This window comes from Ornithodoros turicata, chromosome 2, assembly GCF_037126465.1.
Source record: "Ornithodoros turicata isolate Travis chromosome 2, ASM3712646v1, whole genome shotgun sequence".
Classification (NCBI taxonomy): Eukaryota; Metazoa; Arthropoda; class Arachnida; order Ixodida; family Argasidae; genus Ornithodoros; species Ornithodoros turicata.
The window spans coordinates 12,179,994-12,201,439 of record NC_088202.1 but is presented as its reverse complement, the minus strand read 5'-3'; the positions used below and the strand labels follow the sequence as shown (position 1 = coordinate 12,201,439).

The 21,446-nt window shown below is 47.0% G+C and overlaps 1 protein-coding gene and 1 long non-coding RNA gene across 4 annotated transcripts in view; one reads left to right on the top strand and one right to left on the bottom strand.

The window, feature by feature from the left end:
- The first annotated feature begins 2,466 nt into the window (after nucleotides 1-2,466).
- LOC135385204 (CRISP/Allergen/PR-1-like) overlaps nucleotides 2,467-21,446 on the top strand; it is a 50,938-nt gene continuing 31,958 nt past the window's right edge. Inside the window, exon 1 of one of the 3 annotated variants that reach the window (XM_064614405.1) lies at nucleotides 2,467-2,666. The gene's annotated coding sequence lies outside the window, so the exon portion shown is untranslated. Of the gene's footprint in view, nucleotides 2,667-2,705; nucleotides 2,936-7,262; nucleotides 7,363-21,446 lie in introns of those variants that run through there. The other 2 variants (XM_064614404.1, XM_064614406.1) reach the window with 2 other exon arrangements.
- Nucleotides 9,810-10,564, bottom strand: LOC135383114 (uncharacterized). The gene is made up of 2 exons (XR_010419675.1): nucleotides 10,239-10,564; nucleotides 9,810-10,111 (listed from the first exon to the last, which is right to left on the bottom strand). It is a non-coding gene; the product is annotated as an uncharacterized LOC135383114 (long non-coding RNA).

Here is a 21,446-nt window from a genome sequence, read left to right as displayed (position 1 = left end):
AACTGAGGGCGCACCTTTAGGAGTCACAGGATAAAATAAGACCGTCTTCATTCATGATCACATAAAAATTCAGATATCGTGAAATCAGTGTCAGGTTCGGAGGATGGTATGGGTATAGTGATAACGTTGTGATAAGTTTGTGAAAATGAGGGACAGGAGGAGACAGTTACGCTCATGTCAGAGCGACGCACATTCATCAAGTCACGTCTTTGCAGTTACGCGGAGTTCTAAAAGAAACCGAGATGCATATGCCCACACTAGGGAAACCATATACGTCCAAAAAACATCCAGATATTACAAGAGGAAGAAGCACACCATTTTTTTCTTTTAAAATCAACCAATCAATCAATCAAGAGCACACGTCGCATATATTTAATTTCATTTATTTACAATTTATTTCATTTATTTATGTGTATGGTAACCGAAGAGCCCCGCCATAATATAAGTCATACAGCTGACCGATTTGGATTCGCGTTCGGCACTGCACCATTGTGCGAATTACAATGAGATGATGGCCGTCTGTCTTCGTTCATTTTGTGTGTTTTAGTCCTACTCACATAGTTTCCCCAAATCTAATGAGAAAATACTCCAAAAGCTGAGATAGTAGCTCGTTACTCCAGTTTTCCAATCGCTATATGCACATTAGAAGTATGAATGCCTCACATATGTGCATTCAGATTTTCTGCATGAAAGTGAAAGGGGTTAAGCTCGACACCACATCTAACCACCGACGAAACATCACGCAGTGCGTGTGGATCGGACAGGAATTGCCGCAAACATCACGCAGAACCACCGGGCACGAGTCCATGTGAGTGAACAAACGCATAAAATTTGGGTACTGTAAAAACTGGTTTACTCAGACTCGGTGCAATAAGTTAAAACCATAAAAGTAGGCCCATGTATGCAGGCGGCATCCTCAGTACACAATGAGCCGGAGGTGAAAATCAACCAAGGCATTGTAGATATCGAGCAGAGGGTCACGGTTCTAGTTGATGGCTGGAAACGGAGACACGTAGACCACAAAATTTCTCTTTGTATGCACCAGCTTTTCTGCGCCCCCTCTTTTGACGGTTCTTGTTGCAGGGCGTCTGATGAAATCATGTTTGATGAATTATGATACTAGAAACTTCTAGTAGAAACTGTCCCTTGATATCGAGTCATTGTTTACGAACATTCCCGTCGGCCTCGCTACAGAGGTCATCGTGATGTGCCTGTGGGACGACTGCATCACTAGTGGTGCATGACATCGTGATTTTGTTTAGGTTTTTTTTTAAAACAAAGTTATGTTACGTTTGCGGGGGAGTTATATCATCGATAGAGGGTTGCCTTATGGGAAGCACTGTACCAGTAACTGTGGTCAATTTCGTTATGGATTACGCTGAGACGCAGGTGATCAACTCTCTCCTTTTCCTGTAAAACTGTATTGCAGATATGTGCACTTTTTGGAAAGGAAGAACTTTGCTTTTCACCAGCCTCTCAATGGCATTCATTCTGTTATTTAGTATACGTGTGAAACTGCGAATGGTGGTATGTGGTCATTTTCTTGATGTTCTCCTGGGGTGTGGCGTGGGGGCTCCCTTGAAACAGCGGCAATTTATTAAGCTGCCACTCGCATGACCCTACTGGACATACTAGGCACTCTTCTCACGATGTGATAAGTTGTCTTCAAACCAGCATTCGCGAGCACAAGAAATAGAAAACGTAGTTGATGGTCGTAGTCGGGACGGTCAACTTGGAAGATAAGGTCAGATCTATCGTGTACATTTCTTCAAGGTGTCTCAACTGCAAATCGTAGAGCATTGACCCCGCTGGGCGTTAGGACGGTTTTCAAACCGATGTATAGTTTGGCGAATGTGTTTACTAAGCCGAAGGTCCACTCCCCGGCTCACGAACAAAACGCAGTGGTGTACAAGATTAGTAGCCAGGACTGTGACCGAGTCATATTGGAGAAAACGGCAGACGACGAGCGATATGTGTGAATGCATATAAACGGGATGTGACTAAGGCGACTCATGCCATAAAAACTGAACTGGTCAACCACTGTTGCTCGGAGGGGGATGAGTTTGATTACGGCAATGTGATAACGTTGGCTCGTGAGCAACGACCGGATCCCAGGAGGTTTCTAGAATCATGGTTCATGAAACGTGATTCAACGGCCTGCAACATTGCCATGCAATTCGATCACAGGTGGTTGACATTGTTCAGACGGGAAAGTCAAAGCCAGAAGCACTGCTACGCTGTGTCAGTTTTCATAGCAATCGCGCCGTTGAGCAAACTTTTCAGGGATAGCGTTACAACTCGTCCGTCACATTCTCAACCCAACACCGCAAAAAACGTTTCCACAGATCGCTTTACACAAAACCACGCCTATCATGACACAGTGAACGTTCTTTCTCCATTACGTAACGCAACCGAAAGATCACACAAAGAACATAGGTTTCCCCACCACAATTTTATGAACCTTCCGTCCACACCCAGGGCACCACGCACAAAAGCTTACGTAGACCTGACTCTCACACGCCATCCTATTCTTGCCGTCGAATCAATTCTGGAGCTGCAGCCTAAACACCGCAGGGCACGCAAATCTCGCTTCCCCTTTTTATGTTTCGGCTCTTCCGATGATCGGGTCACAGCTGGCCGCGCTTCCAGAGGCTGCATCGTGTCAGGTTAGTTAGCCTCTTATTCTGCCATCTTCTTTTCACACATCTCCGATACGCATGCGCGCTGTGTGCCCAAGTGCTCGTGGTGGTCCCAATCAGCCGCGGCTTCTCGCAATGTCCAGTGCTCCTGATGACCGTAATGGAGGTATTCATATCCATTTCTCCACCCGGCTGTAAATCGCGAGACTGTGACAAACGATAAAGGGGTGGATTATCGGTGTAAACGAATGTCGGGTACGTGCCTTCTCATCGGAACAGTGTCACATCGAGTTTCGGTAAGCGACGTTTCCCATTTTGACTTCTCTCGCGGTACTACGTGTACGGACAGTGAGTCTCGATTCTTGTCTTTGAAAGAACGAATATGTGGCTCGGCTCACTGTGCTGCCAGTGTGTATCCCGGGCTGATTGTCTCCATTCATTGTATTTTAACGTTCAATGTTTTGGCCGTCGATCTGATCAGCCGGCTGAAATAACTAACATACGAGACGCTATTCAGTTGTCCTCCTGAGCTCACGAAAACGCTTTTCAGGTGCACTGTATAACATACATGTCAAATGGAACAAAAATAACGTCGTTCCGCTGACGTCCTTTTTTTTTATGTTTGTCGCCTTATCACTTCGCACTTTGCAGTATACACTCTAGAAGCTGAACAGCATAACATGTTCTTCGTCTACTATTGCGTTACCGCTACCGTTTTGATGTTGCCGTTGACCGTTACGACGATACAGTTACCGTGTTTTAACAAGTTTCAACAACTTTCAACAGTTTAGTGGATATTGTAAAGGCAGTGCTCGAATTTATTACTGGAATTTAATAGTTCGCGCTGAGCAAAAAAGCAGGGTAAGTTCCTGCGCCGTAACTACCGTTAGTGAGTAGTTTTGCCAAGTAATGCCGTGCACAGGTAACAGGATATCTTATCGTGACGCTCTACATGTGAAGCTCCTTTTCCTGTCGCCTGCGGCAAGTTTCCTTGCTTACCGTCACTATATGTGTACTTGTAGCTTGGTCACATGTGCACCTGCTCAGAAGAGTGTTCAAAGATAGTCTTTTGCAGCTTAAAACAACCACGTTCCTGGTTTATTTTCCACATTGTTACATTTCCTCGATGCAAAAGTTATCCTCTTGTCACAGACTATGTCTCGGTTGTGAAGGGGCGAAAGTGCTAAAACTGCATCAATGGTGACATACAGCCGCCAAAACTGTAATAGTGCGACCTCTTCTTTTTCTCTTTTTTTTTTTTTCCTCACCCAAGGCAAGCTGTAAAACATCGCACCTCTGAGGGCCTCGCTGCTCTGAATACTAGTAAAAAGTGTTTTCTGTGTTTACTTACCATCTACTGTTCTTACTGTTCCCCTGCGCTTTCACCGTCTCCATCAGTGGCGGATCTAGGGGGGGGGGGGCGGAGAGCACCAAAACGTCAGTTTATACATTGGATTTCCTTCTCTCCCCTCCCCCACAACGCCCATCAACAAAGACCAGCGTCGCTACAAGACGAAGACTTTTTAACGGTATACAACATGGCGACCGATTTGAAAAAATCCACATAGAAGACTGGACAGCCCAACCACAAAAGATCTAAAAGATGTAATCTATCTAATATTTTCGCCGAGACAGCTCTCTGTTGGATACCGTACAAGCGAACAAGTCACTGCAGGCATACAATTACTTCTCCTCATGCGAGCTATTTGATCGGGTCGTTTCTGAAAACTGCGCTACTTTGCTACCTTCACCCATTTATGTTAGAGTCGTCTACTTGGACACAGGTTTCGTGAGGGAATGTCAGATGCGCTGCCCTCCTGAATCCGTAGTTTGCTTCGCCAATGCAAAAGCTATGCCGTCACAGCTAGCGATTATCAGACGAGCCAAAGGAGCCTGGGTTTTTCACGACAGTGCCACGGGTTGTAAGGCAGGGCTTAGCACGCGCGTAATGCTTGTTTTGCTTGAAACCGAACAACAGCACGTAATCGACGTCAAGTGGGTCACTTGACGGATGACCTAAAATCATGTACAAATAGGTTGCGTTACAACGTGAACACAAAACAATTACGTTTACTAGAACATATAAATTTTCTCGTCAGGTATTAACGGTTCAGTTCAGTTGCAAATTAACCCTCAAAGCTGGATTTTCGTTATAGGAACCTGCCCTTTTGAAAATGTTTACTGCATATAAAATTGTGTAGACACAGGCACAGCATCTCAAAAAGTTTTGAGCTGCTCTGTTGTGTTGTATACGGGTTTTTGCCCTGCTCAGGTTTGCCGTTATGGTGGTTACTGCATATTCGATCGTCTTTCTCTGGCGTCTAATCTTTCCGTCTCACCTGCAGCGATAAAACGATTTCTTCGTCCTGCGTTGCGCGAGAACTGATGAAAAGTGGTTTCGCCACCCTTTTTCCTTCGGAATGTGCATCCCTGAAGATACACAACTTTGCGGGATACCCGCTTTGCACGAAAACAACGGTCACCCCAATTGAAAACAGCGGCTGTCTTGCCCAGACCAAGTGGACGCCCTGTCGACCGCTGCGCCAACGCTAGAGTGTGACATCAGGTGGGCAAACGCCTGACGTTACACAGTTGCGGTGACGCTGCAGTCAGCAACAACAACAATAAATGAAGAAGTGATGATGACATGGGATGTTTCCCCGTGGTAGCCACAGGACACTACCCCATTTCACAGTGGTTAATATGAGAGGATGAATTATGGTGAGAAGGAAGCAACGACAGGTCGGAGTTCTGTTTAACAGCGGAGTCAGCAGATCGTCCGTTTGGTGTGCGCAAAACAGCGATCAAATGGAGTGGTTGATGGAGTGATCGTTTTCATGTAAAGTGGGTATGTCGCAAAGCCGTGTATCCTTCTGGTACAAAACCCGATGGGGAAAGGGTATGTCTCACTTGCGGAAAGCATTCGCACGCTGCGTTCTGTATATCTTGCCCACACCAACCCCGCGCATGCGCAGATGGCGCGTCTTATTTGTAAACAGCGAAGTCGTCCATACGCTTCGTACATTCGAACAAATTTTTCCAGCAAAGCCCCCGAAAGTCGGTTCGATTCGAGGCTTTCAGTCCCAGCACAGCATGCCAACTTCTACGTGCAAAGGAACTAGAAAAAGTGCCATCGCTCATGCTCGTCGACTTCCGTTGCCCTACCTCGCATTTACCGTTCACATAACTGACCGAGGAAGCGATTATGTGGTCGCTCAACTGCACTGCATTAAAAAAATATTGCTATAGGTGATGCATTATGATGATATAGCCATGATGGGCTGATGCAATCTGAAGCGACAGTTTCCGATACTTCAAATTATTTAGCTTTAATGAGATGCGTTAACGTAACGCAGCCTTAACTGCAGACTGCGTCAAGCATCTGTAGAACTATCGCCAAGGATTCTATGTAAATACTGGGAGTGCTCTAACACTACCCTTTTAACTTCCTCAGATCACCTCTCATACCGTCCCGTGAACAGCAGCGATCCATAAAGCGCTAATGTCCACGAGCGGATACAGGTACACAAGCGTACACCGAAATACGTTGGATCCCTTTGGCCTATAGACACATGCGAGCGTCAAATGTTGTGTTGTTGCTACTGATCTTTATATGCTGCGATTAATAGAAGGCAAAGTATGAGTATCAAAGGTGACGTTAAATAATAATACAACACTGTTTGGCTGAAAGGAACACGGACTAAACGTGCAACACTTGTCTTGTGCATTTAAGTCGTGTTCCTTTCGGCTGAACAATGTTACAGTATATGCATCAACATTAACTATTCCGCATGGCTACATTGGTTAAATAATGGATTTATTATCTGAATGTATATTTTGCCCCATTAAATTTTTCTGCACACGCGCAGACCTTTCTCTGAAAACTTTTTTTTTTCATATTTGTTTGCCGGTGTTAATGCATCTCAGACGGCTTGTATCTGATCCGTGAAGGTTATTCGGTTCTTCCCATTCTTTCTTTCTCTTTTCTATTTTCTTATTCGCATTCTTTTCGAATTCATTTCTCTCGTTACTCGGACGGCTTTCTTCTTTCATTCTTCGAAAACGAGAGAAGTAATTTATTATTATATAAAGTACCTCACATCACTTGTTAGTGATATAGATTGTATGGCTTCACGTTTAGCACAGAAACCAATATGTTTGCGCACCCACAGGAGTCGAGATTCCGTCACATACTGTCACGCTACACGACAGAAATAGGGTAACAATCGTGACCCAAGTCGCAGGCCAAAAGTCTATATCTAATAACTCCCGAGAATTATGGCCTTGCAAGAGTAATACCTTGGAGTCATCGTGCCTCTATCCCGCTGCTTCGCGTGCATTCGTTTAATACAGTCGAAACACACCGCTAATTTACGGGACTTCTTTACTCTTGCCGCCCACCTGCACCTGTTGGGGCTCTGTGAGGTATGCCGCTGCAGCTACGTGAACTAAAAAAAAAAGAGAACAAAGATATCCACAAAATTCATACCGAAATCGAAACGCTCATTTGTTTTTGCTCATTTTCGCGGATACGCTGTTTTGTGCCATCAAAGGCGTTCCTGGTAAAGATGCTCGGCTACGGTTCAGCAAAAACAAAAGCAGCCCGTTGTTCGCGCGCAAGGACCCGCACGCGGTATACAGAGACGAGAGAACGTCGCATATCAAGCACGGACATCTGCTTCGTAATTCACGTACAAAGGAACCGCCACGATCGTTCGCATCGGTAAGCTAGAGTAATTAGATGGGGCGCCTTCACGATTGTATTGATTTCGCGGACCACCTATTGGAACGGTTGGCGTTTTGTGGGTTTCGTTACTACAATGGTTAGTATTTTGTGCATGTGCAACGGTAATAGTACCGTAACCTGTAAAGGATCGTTGAGGATTGTGAAGATTTATCGTGTAGGGCACGGCTTGTTCCCAGAATGGTAATGAAGGTTTTGAACCATCAACGAGTTTCCGTGGATGTTACGCTATAATTTTAACATAGTGTTGCTGCTACTGGTCACGCTCAGTGGTAGCGTACGCATGGACGGCACGTGAGTGTACGCGTAGAAACTTTGGCGTGAGCATCTGGCAGCGATCCGGCTAGCATGGGCTTCAGCGTTTTGCTCGTTCACACCAGAAATCAACGTACGAAATAACGTAAAATAATACAAAAAATAAATTCGTACAAATCGTTTAATGGAGTCTTCTCAGTTGTTACTACATTTCAGCAAGTAGTGAGACTGATTCGTAGACGACCGCTTGGTGTCTCTTGCGTCGAGAGCGTTCACGGATACAGCATCCAGGCGGAAGCCCGTCGTCTCCCTCGGACGTTGAATGCGAATAGCGTTCTGTGCTAACGTGCGCAACACGGTACGATCCACTATACAGTGGTATCATATTGTTATAGAGCGCCTTGGAAGAGAATGATGCGGGTGCTCTTGCCGCGAGGCCGGTCGCTCCCGCGGGTGGGAGATCGTTCTAGACTTTGAATAAACCTGTCTGTCTCCTTTGCCTGTAAACTGACGTGGTGGAGGTCCTCCTCGTTTTCCCCTTTTCGCCGTGGAACTTCGATCTGGGACACGACTGTCCGGTAGGATTAGAGACGGGATTACCTGGTCATTTTTTCAACCCTGGGTCGATTTCGGTACTGTTGGAGTGTAGCGGACGAGTCCCGGGATTCCGGGACGGCATGGTTTTGTGTGTGTGTGTGTGTGTGTGTGTGTGTGTGTGTGTGTGTGTGTGTGTGTGTGTGTGTTTGCGTGTGTGTGTGTGTGTGTGCGTGCGCGCGCGCTTTGCGTCCTCGGCGCTCTGTCCTTACACGTCAATCAAATAATTTGCCATAACTTAGTCAGTTCTATTGTGTTTTAGTATGCGGCGCTTTTTATAAAAACATATTTTTTTGCGTTGTCCAGAAAGAACATGCTGATAAGTTTTACGCACAGTCATCACGTAAACTTGAAAGACAACCGGAAATGAACACTCCTCGCCTTTCTCCTTAATGTTGAAGAAAAGGTACCTGTCTAAACTCCAGATAATATGTCTGTCAAATGAGTGCTTCATGCTTAGGAATCGTTTGTAGGCCTTTCGTAGAGGCCCCAGAGGTTTTCATTATTTTGCTACATCTCCTGCACATAGCGTACAGTTCATCTTCGCCACGCAATAAGCAAAACCACTCGCTGATTGAATCGCCTGACTCTGCGGGCTGTAGATATTCTTCGTTTGTGCACTCATTGTAGATGTTCTACCGACCCCTGTGATCATCGACGTTTCTTTCTTTTTATTTTCTTCTATTTTTTATTTCAGTGGAGAAAGAAGGGGGAGTTGGTAAAAGTTCATTGCTGCGAAACTGCAGCACCGGACATGACAAAACAACTCTGTTTTGTTATGTCCGGTGCTGCAGCTTTAGAAATGTTTCTTTTTTCGTTTTTCAGCTGTGTGTCACAGGCGTCAACACTTGAAGCCCCTCACCGCACCGTGCAAGCAAGGAAATATGCGTGCGCAATTGAGGTGCTTCGGGGGCAATTAGGGACAAAGAACTGCAGATCATTCATCTCTGTACTGGAAATTAAACAACTCGCAATTATTCCGCGTTCATAGCTTGGCAGTATTACACTCCAAACTTTAGGTCCTGGAATTTGTTCGAAAAAATTTCGAGATTACTCCAATACTGCAAATGCAGAATGCAAAAAAAAATCCCGAAACCCGGGAATTTTTTCAAGCAAATCCCGGAATTTTGTGGACGCCAAAACAGCGGGGACCTCGGGATTTCGAGATTCGGGATATTCCCTATCCCAACACTGGGAAGGGTGCCTGAGGGAGTGGTAAACGCCTCTCCTCCTCCTATGCCGATTCTTTCTCCACCAGCATGACACTGCAAACGCTCTCTGCAGTGTTGCCACATCTACGGGTTTGTAGATTTTGTACAGATGCTCAGGCTTGTTTTATCATGGATTTCATGCACCAGTTAGCCTGTGTTTACCTATATTGTCAGATATTAAAGTTGTGACGAGGAGCCCGATTCACGATGCGCCACCCTCCGGTGAAAAAACAACTAATTTTAAATTTCATGTTTACTTCATGGTGTGTATGTCAAAAAATAACTGTCAGTGTAATCTTCGATATTTTGTATCACTCGTGGCGCGGAAGCTGTTCGTACTTAAATACACGATGTAGATACTAATCATCATGGTTAGATCGCTCGTTTATTGGTTTGTCTGAAGATGATGCTGGATTTCCTTTTTCTTCTTTTTCATGCTGCCTCCACTGGAAGCACCGGAAGAAAATAGATCTTGCGCAGTCGCCGTCGCATTGGTACCGGTGGACGAACAGGTGGTGGTGGTGTGTTATTTCAGAGCGGTTTGCCCGCCGACTTGTTGCTCGGTTCCTCCCAGATAGCACATCCGGTGCCAGGATTCGAACCCAGTAGAGTGAAGCCACTCTGTGCAGCTCCGCAATAACTTTTGCCATCACATATTTCAGTTGTTTCTATGTAAAAAGCGAAGTAGAAAATGTCACATGATGAAACGCACAAAATCCCTGCCTAAAGCCGATGTTAATTAAGCAAATTATATGTTTTACTGCCACACTACAGATTTTACGGAAATCTCCATACTTTTCCTCCAACCGGTGTGGCAACACTGGCTCTCCTGACGATGGATCCGTGGACGTGGAAGACTGGCTGCTCCAGGTTGAACATATCAGTAACAAGTGGCGGTGGGGATCAGGAACTGCTTGCTGTATAGTCGGCCACGCTTAGGCGGGCAACGTCACCACTTTGCGGCATGGGATGAGGCCAACCGCCTTTCAAACATCCACATATCAGATACGTCGCACATCTGGTACGAAAACAAACGATGCTTCGGTTGGTTCCTGTGTCACGTTCAAACGGTTGTTAACGGAAGTGTTCGGAAATACCGACGCAAAAATGTTGATGGTGAGGCAGTACTGCGTCACCGAGCTTCTGGGGAATCACTCGCATCCCACAGGGCCGACATTATGCCGACCTGTGGCAATGTTAATCCCAGTGTGTCAAAAACAGGAGTTTTTTGCCACTTCCTCGAGGGATTAACAGAGACATTCTTCACTGTAGTGGCCCTACTCAAATTCGCGGCAGTTGCTGAGCTCAGTGGCGCTTGCGAACGCCACGGGGACAAGCATTCGTCTATAGTACGTCTTTTCAACGTAATCTGGATATATCTTGATATCCACTTTACATACTAAACGTCCCAGCCGAAGCATCCTTTGGATGTGTAAAGGACATGTGTGGTTTACTGGGTATCGAGCAGCGCAGAGGACATGCCAGAGTCTCGCAGGCTTCGTAACTAAGAACGTAACACCGTCGGAAGCCCCCTTGTCTCTGCCGGTACCACCGGCCTTCGTAAGCCTTCCAAACCTTCTGGAAAGAAGAGATCAGGGTCCCCCCTCACGTCCTTCGAGCCGCCCACTTTTATGCTCTGGTAGACAATAAGATTGCTACGTCTACAGTAGTATACAGAGATGGCGTGTCTAGAAACGGCAAGTCCGCCTCGGCAATCGTCATCCCATCCAAAGGTGTAGTGCAAGGACGACGCTTTTCGCATCCAACCTCATCCACAGCTGCAGAACTCTATGCCATCCTTTTCTTTCTGCAGCACATCGTTGATTTTACCCCGCGGGAATGGGCAGTCTTCACTGACTCTAATTCTGCACTGCAAGCTATTGAAAATTAGGGCATACGAGGCTCATCCGCACCCCTAGTCACGGATGTGTTAATGGCTTACTACGCTGTGTACGAAGCAGGCCACAGGCTGGTTCTCCAGTGGGTTCCAACCCATTGTGGTGTCGTGGGGAATGAGCAGGCCGACAGCGCCGCAGAAGCAGCTCTCCCGTATCGGAAGCGGAACACTGCTGAGAGGAGACCGTCGTTCCATTCTGCGACGCCTCATGACAACCCTGGCTTCCCGCCAATGGACATCCGACAATCTCCCCCATCTATGCTGAGCAGAGTTGATCCGACGCTCGCTTTCTGCATGCCACAAAACACCTCTCCTAAAGATGTTGCATTAATTCATCGAATGCGGCTCGATGTGGCCTTTACAGCTCAGTGGCGTTACCGCTTGAGACAAGTTGACTCTCCCAGATGCTGTCACTGCGGTGCTCTAGAGGATCTGGGGCACATTCTTCTTCATTGCTGACACTACCAACCTTCCCGAACCGCACTCTCCGGATCTCTTAGTCAGCTGGACTCTCGCCCCTTCTTCCAAATCCAGCCCACCAACGCTTTGCGCTCAAAGCTCTTTTGACCTTTCTGGACACAATTGGACTTCGATCCTAATTGTGAACGGGCTCATGGTGGTGGTGGTGGTGGTGGTGGTGATGGTGAAAGGGCTTGCCGTTGTCGTTCACGTATGTGGGCAACGTCACGACTGACGCCCTGAACGGGCTCATTATTTCACTCCCCCCATCGCCACCACCAATGGGGTAGAGTATCACCTATGGCGATGTAACTCCCCATTCATCATCTTCAAATAAAGTTGTTGTTTTTATTAACCACAACACGCGCAAAGTTGCAAGCAGTTGACGGTTTTGGACTCATGCATGTTCATATACCTTCTAACTGAAGATTGTGAAGACGTTCTGACATTGCTTTGCGAAAATGAGGACGTCTTCGGTATTGCCAGTGAACTTCATGCTTCCACAACTTCCTCAAGCATAGGATACTGACCACAACCGACAGCACTACGCACAGTTGACCTTACCCTCTCCCTCACGCTAAACGACAGGTAGTCCGAAGGGGTTGTGGCGACCCGTGGACAACGATAAAGACGTGCCTCAGCAGGCGCGCGCCACTGCGCCTGCCAGCCAGTTCTACCGGCACCGTCCTAGCAAATCTGCGTGTTGGGACATTCCACCATCGCCGGTCTGGACTCATGTAGAGGAACACCACCTCCTCTACATTTGGTGACCCGGACAACGAACACCTCAGTCCGGTGTACAATTTGGCTTCCTACCATCCCAAATTCTGCAAAGACAACTATAATCGGGCAGTAACATCCGCACACTTGTCAAGACAGCAGACGACGGCGCTAGGGCCCGCCAATCGTGAGTCACCGAGCACTTCTCTCCACCGGGGCTCGTAATAGGAGGCTACGCTCGCTTCTTCTCACCCGGCACTCTTCGGCTTCAACGCCCCGTACCGGTCACGGTACGCAGTGGTCCCACACTGTACTCCAGGCCTCCGCGTACTTCGCGATGGCACCCCCGTGCGTCACCAGCGACCATGCAATGAGCAACACGCTCCACTACCTGTATCGGTATGTCGCTGTCCTTACACCCTGATGCCGCACATGCGTCAGCTCGGCAACGCTTTCTGGAAGACGCTCGCCCGGGAATGTCTCACGCTACCCCCATCGTCCTGCTACCACTTGACACGACGCAAGCTGATCACTGGCGCAGCAGCACAGTGCATTACATCGACCGCAACAACGTTGGAGTGATGTGGCGGCCCGTGGACGACGATCAAGACGTGCCTCTGCTGGCGCGCGCCACTGCGCCTGCCGGCACCGTCCTAGCGTGAGGCCACGCACGTCTGCCCGCTGGGACATTCCATCATCGCCGGTCAGAACTCATGAAGAGCAACAGTCATTCAGGAGTTCTCGAGTCTGTGGTCGTCGGCCGCTGTTCTGGTCAGGGAGAAATAGCAGCTGGCGTTTCTGCGTCGATTACCTGAAACTGGATTATATGACTGTAACAGATGTGTACCCTATATAGGGGATCGATGTCAGTATGTAGGGGATGTAGACAGCCTGCATACAGCTTGTTACATTTCATTCATGGGTCCCTGTCCCAGTTACTGGCAGGTAGCTGTGGGCGACCGAGCGAGAGAAAAAACAGCGTTGCCTCAGAGGGCCTGTGTGAATTTTGTGTAATGCCCTTTGGGCTGAGCAGTGCGCCTACTACACTCGAGCAGGTGATTAACACACCCCATCGTAACTTCTGCTGGACGTTTTCCTTATGCTGCTTGGACAATGTGCTCGTTTTTTCCCATACAATGGAGGAGCCCATTCACCACCTTCGTGAAGTTTTCGACCGTTGTCGGTCGATTGGTCTGCAGCTCAACGCCAAAATTTGTTACTTTGGCAGTCAAATGCTCCTTGTTGTCGGACACCCCGTCGGCAGAAACGGCATTCACCCTGATCCTGACAAAACACGGGCGGTTCAGTCCTTTCCTCGTTCAACAAGCTAAGGAGCAGCGTTCCTTCCTACCTATTTTCGGATCCTCATGAAAGGATACGCCCACGTTGCTGCCTTTCTGCAGAAAACTTATTCGCTAGGATAAGTGTTTTGCCTAAGATATAAAGCACGACCAGACCCTTACAGGGTTGGAGTACACCACCCTCAGTTCACATCCAGTCCTCGTCCACTTTCGGAAAGATGCGTCAACAGAAAGCTATAGGGTTGCTAGCGGCTGACGCGGTCTATAGGTCATCGTACAGACTTGGAACGGTAAATCATCCATAATCGCCTATGGCGGTCACCAGCGAAGCGCAATTACTTAATCACAAAAAAAGAATGTCTTGCCTTCGTTTGGGCTATATCGAAATCCAGGCCATACACTCCGGCACCCGATATGTACTGCATGAAAGAGGACCCGCACCCTGGCCAAGCGGTGCACATGAGGTACGGTCCTCAACCAGCAGGTACAGTTCGCGACCACTGCGAAATTCAAGCGGTACAAGGGTTCCAACACCCCATCCGTACCGGCTAGGTACCTTTTTAAGCGCGGTCTAGCAGCTGTACTCATGTGTACCTCGTGTTTGCGGCGCATGACTACGAACGCCTTCTCACGACCTCCATGCGCTGCAAAAATATTTTGCGTGATTCCGAAAACCAGGCAGTAAATTCTCTTATGCGCCAGTGCCGTAATGAGTCTGCACTATCATTCTATCAAAGAATTGCAATAACTAGAACCCATGACCCGTCTTTGAAGAAACTCATTCGACGCTTTCAAGATTGGAGTATTATGCATAATAGCATAAAAACTGTTCCATAGGAAATACATTGGGACGGAGAGCTGGTATGCCGGTGCGTATTATATCTATGAAGTAATTATTCGTCCGCACGACGCATTTTCGTTCATTTTCGCTCTGATTCCCAGTGGTCCCGATCACCGGCAGGCTAGACACAACGACTGAGGAACGGAGACAACGAACTTTGCGCTCCATGCGCTAACGTTAATGCGTGAATTAGAGAAGCCTCGATTGCACTTTATACCTGGATTACACAAGCAAGTAGGCGTGTTTCTCAGGCAACCTATACCGGTTGTTGGATTTTTTTTTACATTGTATTTTCTCCTAGGTTACGTCCAGGCAATGTCGTATATGGGGGAGTTAATCATCTTCTGTTATTGGTGTTACGGTCTGCGGAAGAAACTGAAATTGGGGAAGAACAAGAATTCAAAGGTGTGGAAAAGATAAAGAAGCGTGATCACACAGCAGCCGCAATGGTGAAGGAAAGATGCAGGGGTCAGTGTTCATCCATATACGTTGTGCCCGTGTGTTCGGCGTTTGTGCATCATGACCATGACAATGCACGCTCGCGATGGACAAGCATCACCCTGAAAGGGATGTAATTTTCGAATAAAGCTACTTATTTGTGATGTTTGTCGTACAGCGTCGCTTCCTGGGGCTGTTAATATATCGTAGAGGAGGGGAACCACCCCGACGGGTAGGCCTAAATATGCGTTGCATGTACCGCATGTGAGGGCGCGTGTACCTCTTAAATTTACGAGGCACATTTTAAAAAAAATGTACCTCTTGGCCAAGCGGTACTTAACCGTTACATATGCGTTACCTGGTGTAGAGTGTACGTCCGTGATCGTCCATTTCGTGTCGTTACAGGTGACCACGTTCTATGCTGGTTGACTCGTCTGAAGGACCCGATCGGGCCGAGCTGTATCGGGGTGCACAGCCGGTGGTTTAACATGAAACGTCTACGATGTATATGTGTCGTCTTGGCTCGCTATGTCCATCGGCTCGGGGGCAGCGGCCGTAGTGGTGCTCGTTCGCGCTGTTGTCCGCCGCATGCGCCGCGTCAACTTTGCGACGCTCCCGAAACAGCCTCACTTGCTTGGCACCGGACATTGGGGTACTAGTGTGTGACCCAGAGGCTCCTCTTACAACGATATGCGCAATCTGTATTTCAGGCTGGATCTTGCGCGTGCTGCGGCCGACATTTTGGATTTTTAAAACTTTTACACTTATTTTAAATTTTTCACAAAGAAGTATTGTCCCAAGTCTACTTACTATTACTGAATTCGATTGATCGCGTTACGCTCTACACAAAGAAGCCCGAGCCATTGCGCTACCACGTCTGGGTCGCGAGTTACACTGAACAGAAAGTACAGCGAGCGCCGGTTTTAATTATTCGAAGCTGCAAGCCACCCCGCCTCCACGACGCGAACTGAAATTCATGTTACCGAGCTCACTGTATACGCTGTGGAACGAGATTGGGCTTGCGACTCCGATATTACTAGTTACGAAGTTATTAATGCGAGACGATATGGACGTTTTCGTTACGGTCCAAATTTCTATCCTGGTAGGCTTACCCATATGTGCCGGTCTGATTTTAAAAACCTTTAACGTAAAAATAAAGTCCAAAGGAACATACGTAGCTCTTCACCTACAACGTCATCTCTTTATCTACGGACGGTATTCTTGCCATTGCTTACACATCTAACTTGGAAAGGAAAATACCTAGAAGAAGTAGAGAGACCGAAGAAAGATGACTAGGCTGGTTTTATTGATACTCGATGTGCCTTCAGTCTTGCCATGTTAACATAACACGTAAGAATACACAATACAATGTACCTACGGATTCCTTTCTAGTTTCATGCGGACGACACATGGAGGGACTTCCCCAAGCTTGTGACTGTTAGATCATCGACGTGCTTCATACACCGACGTCAGTTGCGCTCGAATGCAGACATCAAATGGCTGCTGTGACCGCAACTGATGCCCCCTGTCACACGTGAAATATTCAATCATCATTGAAACCAACAGCCACGGCATATGCGAGTAGCGCCACCAAGCCTGTAACGAATCAACCTGTCAGGGATCATTGGTATAATGCTCTTTGAGAAGTTGACACGTTACAAGCTTGGTGGCGCTACGCACATGTTCAATGCAGAGCCGTTTACGGGGAGAGTTTGGCCTGTCTTTCATATTTTGTGGCTAGTCGTGACACCAGATCCGTCATTGCTCCACCCACTTTGCCGGAACGAAAGGCGAGCCGTCGTGTGCGGTTAAATGACGCACTTAAAAACAGTCTCCGCCTAATGGCCAAAATCTCCCAATAAACGGCTCTGCTCCAGTGGTCATTGGTTTCACTGATATTTGAGACCAATGGCCATTGAATCAGTTTAGTGTATTAAAAGTGTGTCTTGGCATTATTATGAGCCTAAAAAAAAGGCTAGACATGTCAAACCTTCGCATTTTTCATTGGGTGTACTTTTCTATAGGGGACGCCATGACACCAAAATTTTCATGAAAATGGCGGCGTACCTTGGAACGGTGAATGCAAAATGTTATGACAAAAACAATCATAAATTACTTTAATTTTATCCCGCATGTATACAGGGTGTTTCAGTTAAATCCCCGGGCTAAATAATTCGCGAACCGGTGCACCAATCGAATAACTTTCTTTTTTACAAGTATCTGTCCAATACCGCCTACAAGATGCGCACCGCGTGAATGAGCGGGAGGCGCTCATTATTTAAATAAAAATGCAAATGAGTTTCGTAAAAAAGCGTAACTTCTAAAGCAGGGCGCTGTCGGTATTAAAATGGGTACTACCCCTTTTGGGACCTTCAGTGGACACCTTTCAGAGAAAAATCTGCCACCGAAGCGGGTCATTTGTTGCAGTAATTAATTGGTTTCGGTTTACGTATTTTTGTCGCGGCTGGTCGCGGCGAAGCGCAAAAGGACGTAATTCATTGGTGTAATTCATTGGTGTAAGGACGTAATTCATTGATGAATAAGGGAGTGAAAGAGCGTCTTTTTGCGCTTCGCCGCGACCAGCCGCGACAAAAATACGTAAACCGAAACCAATTAATTACTGCAACAAATGACCCGCTTCGGTGGCAGATTTTTCTCCGAAAGGTGTCCACTGAAGGTCCCAAAAGGGGTAGTACCCATTTTAATACCGACAGCGCCCTGCTTTAGAAGTTACGCTTTTTTACGAAACTCATTTGCATTTTTATTTAAATAATGAGCGCCTCCCGCTCATTCACGCGGTGCGCATCTTGTAGCCGGTATTGGACAGATACTTGTAAAAAAGAAAGTTATTCGATTGGTGCACCGGTTCGCGAATTATTTAGCCCGGGGATTTAACTGAAACACCCTGTATATTATGTCGTACATATCTTGGAAACCACCATTAAATTACGCTGCAGTATCTATGTTTACGTGAAAAGAACATGTTTTGTTATCCTAATCAGACCTAGTAGCGCAAAAAAATGGCAAGAAAAACGTTACGGATGCCCAAAAATTTGCATTGCGTGACAGAGTTTTAATCATCCCTTACAAAAAATTTTAATTATTTTTTGTTGAAAAGTCAATGACTTTTTGCATCAGAGCCATGAGAATTTCTGATGAATCTTGTAACGAATTTCTGATGAAATTGGCCAGTCTTTTCTGACGCACACTTGATGAGTAAGTTTCTCATTGGTTTATGATGCTTTTCTGGTAAGTTATCAATGCTTTCCTAATTAGTATATGATAGGTTTCTGATTAGTCTACGTGCATTTCTGATGACTATGTTGTGTGGCGACATTGCCTACACTGCATGTGTCCATGACATGTGATATGTCTTCTGTGTAGCTCCTGATGTCAACACATCAGTAACAGCACAGGAAACATGTCACAGGGAATCAGAAATACACAACACATAGCTCACACGCAATGTGCCAAATGTATGATGACGCGAGCTCGGATATACTCACGAGACTTGATTGCAGTTGTGTATTATTTATTTCTTTATTCATACATGGCTGCTGTTGAGCTCCAGAACAGTACGTAAAAAATCAATTGTGTACAGTATCCTGCAAAACAGAAGGGCACTGATATATGTCGGTTCATTATAACACGCGTTTTTGACACTCACTAAGTTACCATAGTCAGAAAAACTGCGAAAACGGCACAACACCAGCCTTACCAAGAAGAACGCCGCGGCCGCTACTACTGTTCCAGCTCCGATTGACCTTTCACGCTTTACAATTGGTGTAGTCACAACGATAAACCTTTCACAACGTTCAGCTATGATAACAGTAACGTGAACACTAACCGTATAGAAACGTCTGGAGGCGCCAGCTCCTCCTCTGGTCCTTGGTCCTACTCGAGGCACTACGCTTAGACGCCTTAGCAAGACACGATCTTCGGCGCCCCATGGAGCCTACATGAAAATGCCAAGCACATAAAATTTACGTTGCTAAATGATTACACTACAATATGCACCTCCTCATACGTACCACAGTCGAGAAGCTCAGCGAAGGCTAGTGGTCCGTTTTCTCACCATTTGACGCTGATGCGCTTCCCATGCAGTCTGTCCATGGCGTTTGTTTCTGTCATTAGCAGGAAACCAACGCCAACGTCGGTTATGGCATACATAAGCATACAGTAGCCAGAAAGAAATAATCAATAGATCTCTATATGTACGTACTACGTAGTATAAGTCTGATCACTCACTGTGTCTAGACAAGGCGTACGCCTGACTGTGCGGTGGTTGCACTCACGGGCCACAGGGAGCTTTACCTTTTTTTTTTTTTGCCACCTCCCATCTTGTATTTTCTCAGAGAAGATGACACATGACACTTGTGTTCCATGCAGGTCGCGACATATACCCCCTTCCTCTTCACGATACGTTCGGAATCTTCTCATCCTGTTTCTCTCTCAAGTGCTTCCTAAGTCTCTAAAATGAACCATCTAATTAATAGTAATCAAAACATCACGGTCATCAGTCATAACTGCGAAGATCAGGAGCAGCACTTAGAGCACTGCACGGGCCTAATTTTCAGGCCCGTGCCCGGCTCAGGCCCGGCTGCTACGACCCGTACCCCTCCCGAGCCCGACGTCTTTCCAGCCAGGGCCCGGCCCGAGCCCGACTCCACCGGCCCGGGCCCAGCCCGTACCCGACTGTTTCCATGCTGAGGTCCGGTCCCAGCCCACCTCTGCTCTATTTGTTCTCGAGGTTCGAAGGCGTATTTAGACTTACTAAAGAGCACAACGCAGCAAGGAAAAGGACGCAGCTAATTGGTGGAGAGTCAGGAGGTACACTCGAACGCAGCAGCGGCCGTATTTCTCTGCCGGCATGCCGCTCTGTGCTTGGTGGTTGCTTGCTTGCGAACGCAGCGGCGCGTGGGCGTATGTACATTGCGGTTCCACAGAGACTCATCGGCGCTCTATTGCACATGCTCCGGTGTTAGTTCCTCTGTCTTGAACTCTCACGCGAACGAAATATATGTCAAAACACCTAACCTAACCGACCCTCTTGCCGGACTGTCATAAAAACGAAATATGTCAAAACACTTAACCTCACTGACCCTCGTGGCAGACCCTCACGAGAACGAAATATGTCCCAACACCTAACCTAGCTGAGGCTCGTGTGACCCCACACCAATCGTCCCCAAATGTATGTGAGTGCAGGCGTGAAATTCAGACCCAATCACGAAATAAGCATGATCACATGTAAAAAAGTGATAGTTCTCAGATGAGAATACCTGATATCCCATACTCAATGGTGAAAAAAAGTTACGTGAAAATTCAGCTGTCCAGTCTCGTGAAGTGAAATATGTTCGCGAACATGCCTGACCATGTCTGGCGTTGCCAAGCCCGAAACGGCCCACGGGGCGGGCCGGGCCGGGCTCGGGCTTTCGGGTTAGCCCGGGCCCGTGGAGTACTCTAGCAGCACTATAAGTGCGGTTGGCGTTTCAATGTCCGTGTCTTCCCCGTACGCAATGTATGTCCTCTTAGCGTGAAACCTCTTCCGTGAAATCGACAATGTGTTGCACAGGGACCACTGTCATCGCATTGTCTTAGAAAGCGCACTAAAACACACACGCAAATATTGCACAGAAGTTACACGATCCTTGCTACGTCAACCGGAGACAGGACGAACATGCTGCAACGCGTCCAACTCCCACCTGTCACCTGGGCGATCCAATTTCAACTCAGGCAAGGTGGTCGGGGCACCATCAGCGATTTTTGCTGAAAAAATATATGTGATAGCCTGACCTAGGCTGAGCAAAGAAGAGAAAATATTTTTTCTCTAGCCTCCATGGTTCCAGAGGAAGAAATTCGGAGAGAAATTGATAGCTTCAACGGACTTTCCGACGTTGCGATTTTGACATCCAGTATCTCCCGAACGAACGCCGTCAGGGCAGCGATTTTTTGTCGCATTGTCAACCTTCCTGGTTTCTACCCTGTGTGTTCAGTTTTGGCGAGTGTTCTGACATTTCGCAGGTAAAAATGTGCAAAGTTGGCGTAGACGGTGAAAATTACACATATTCTCGCGCTTATTTCTGGGCTTCTATAAACGCTAGAAGGCGAAAGGTATCGGCGTGTTGGGCAGGCTTAGCTCTACAATTTGGTACTAAATTTACCTGTCTATACCAGGTTGCTGCGACGCATGGAGGCTTCGTCCACATATAACATGTAAAAAAATGCGTTTTTCGAGCGCGCTTTTCTAAAAATCCCACCCCGAACTGTTTTGAAATTCTGCAGGCAGATGCGCCGGTACGTGATGTCATAGTCCACAAAATTGAGGGTTCTTTCCTATGAGAGTGACA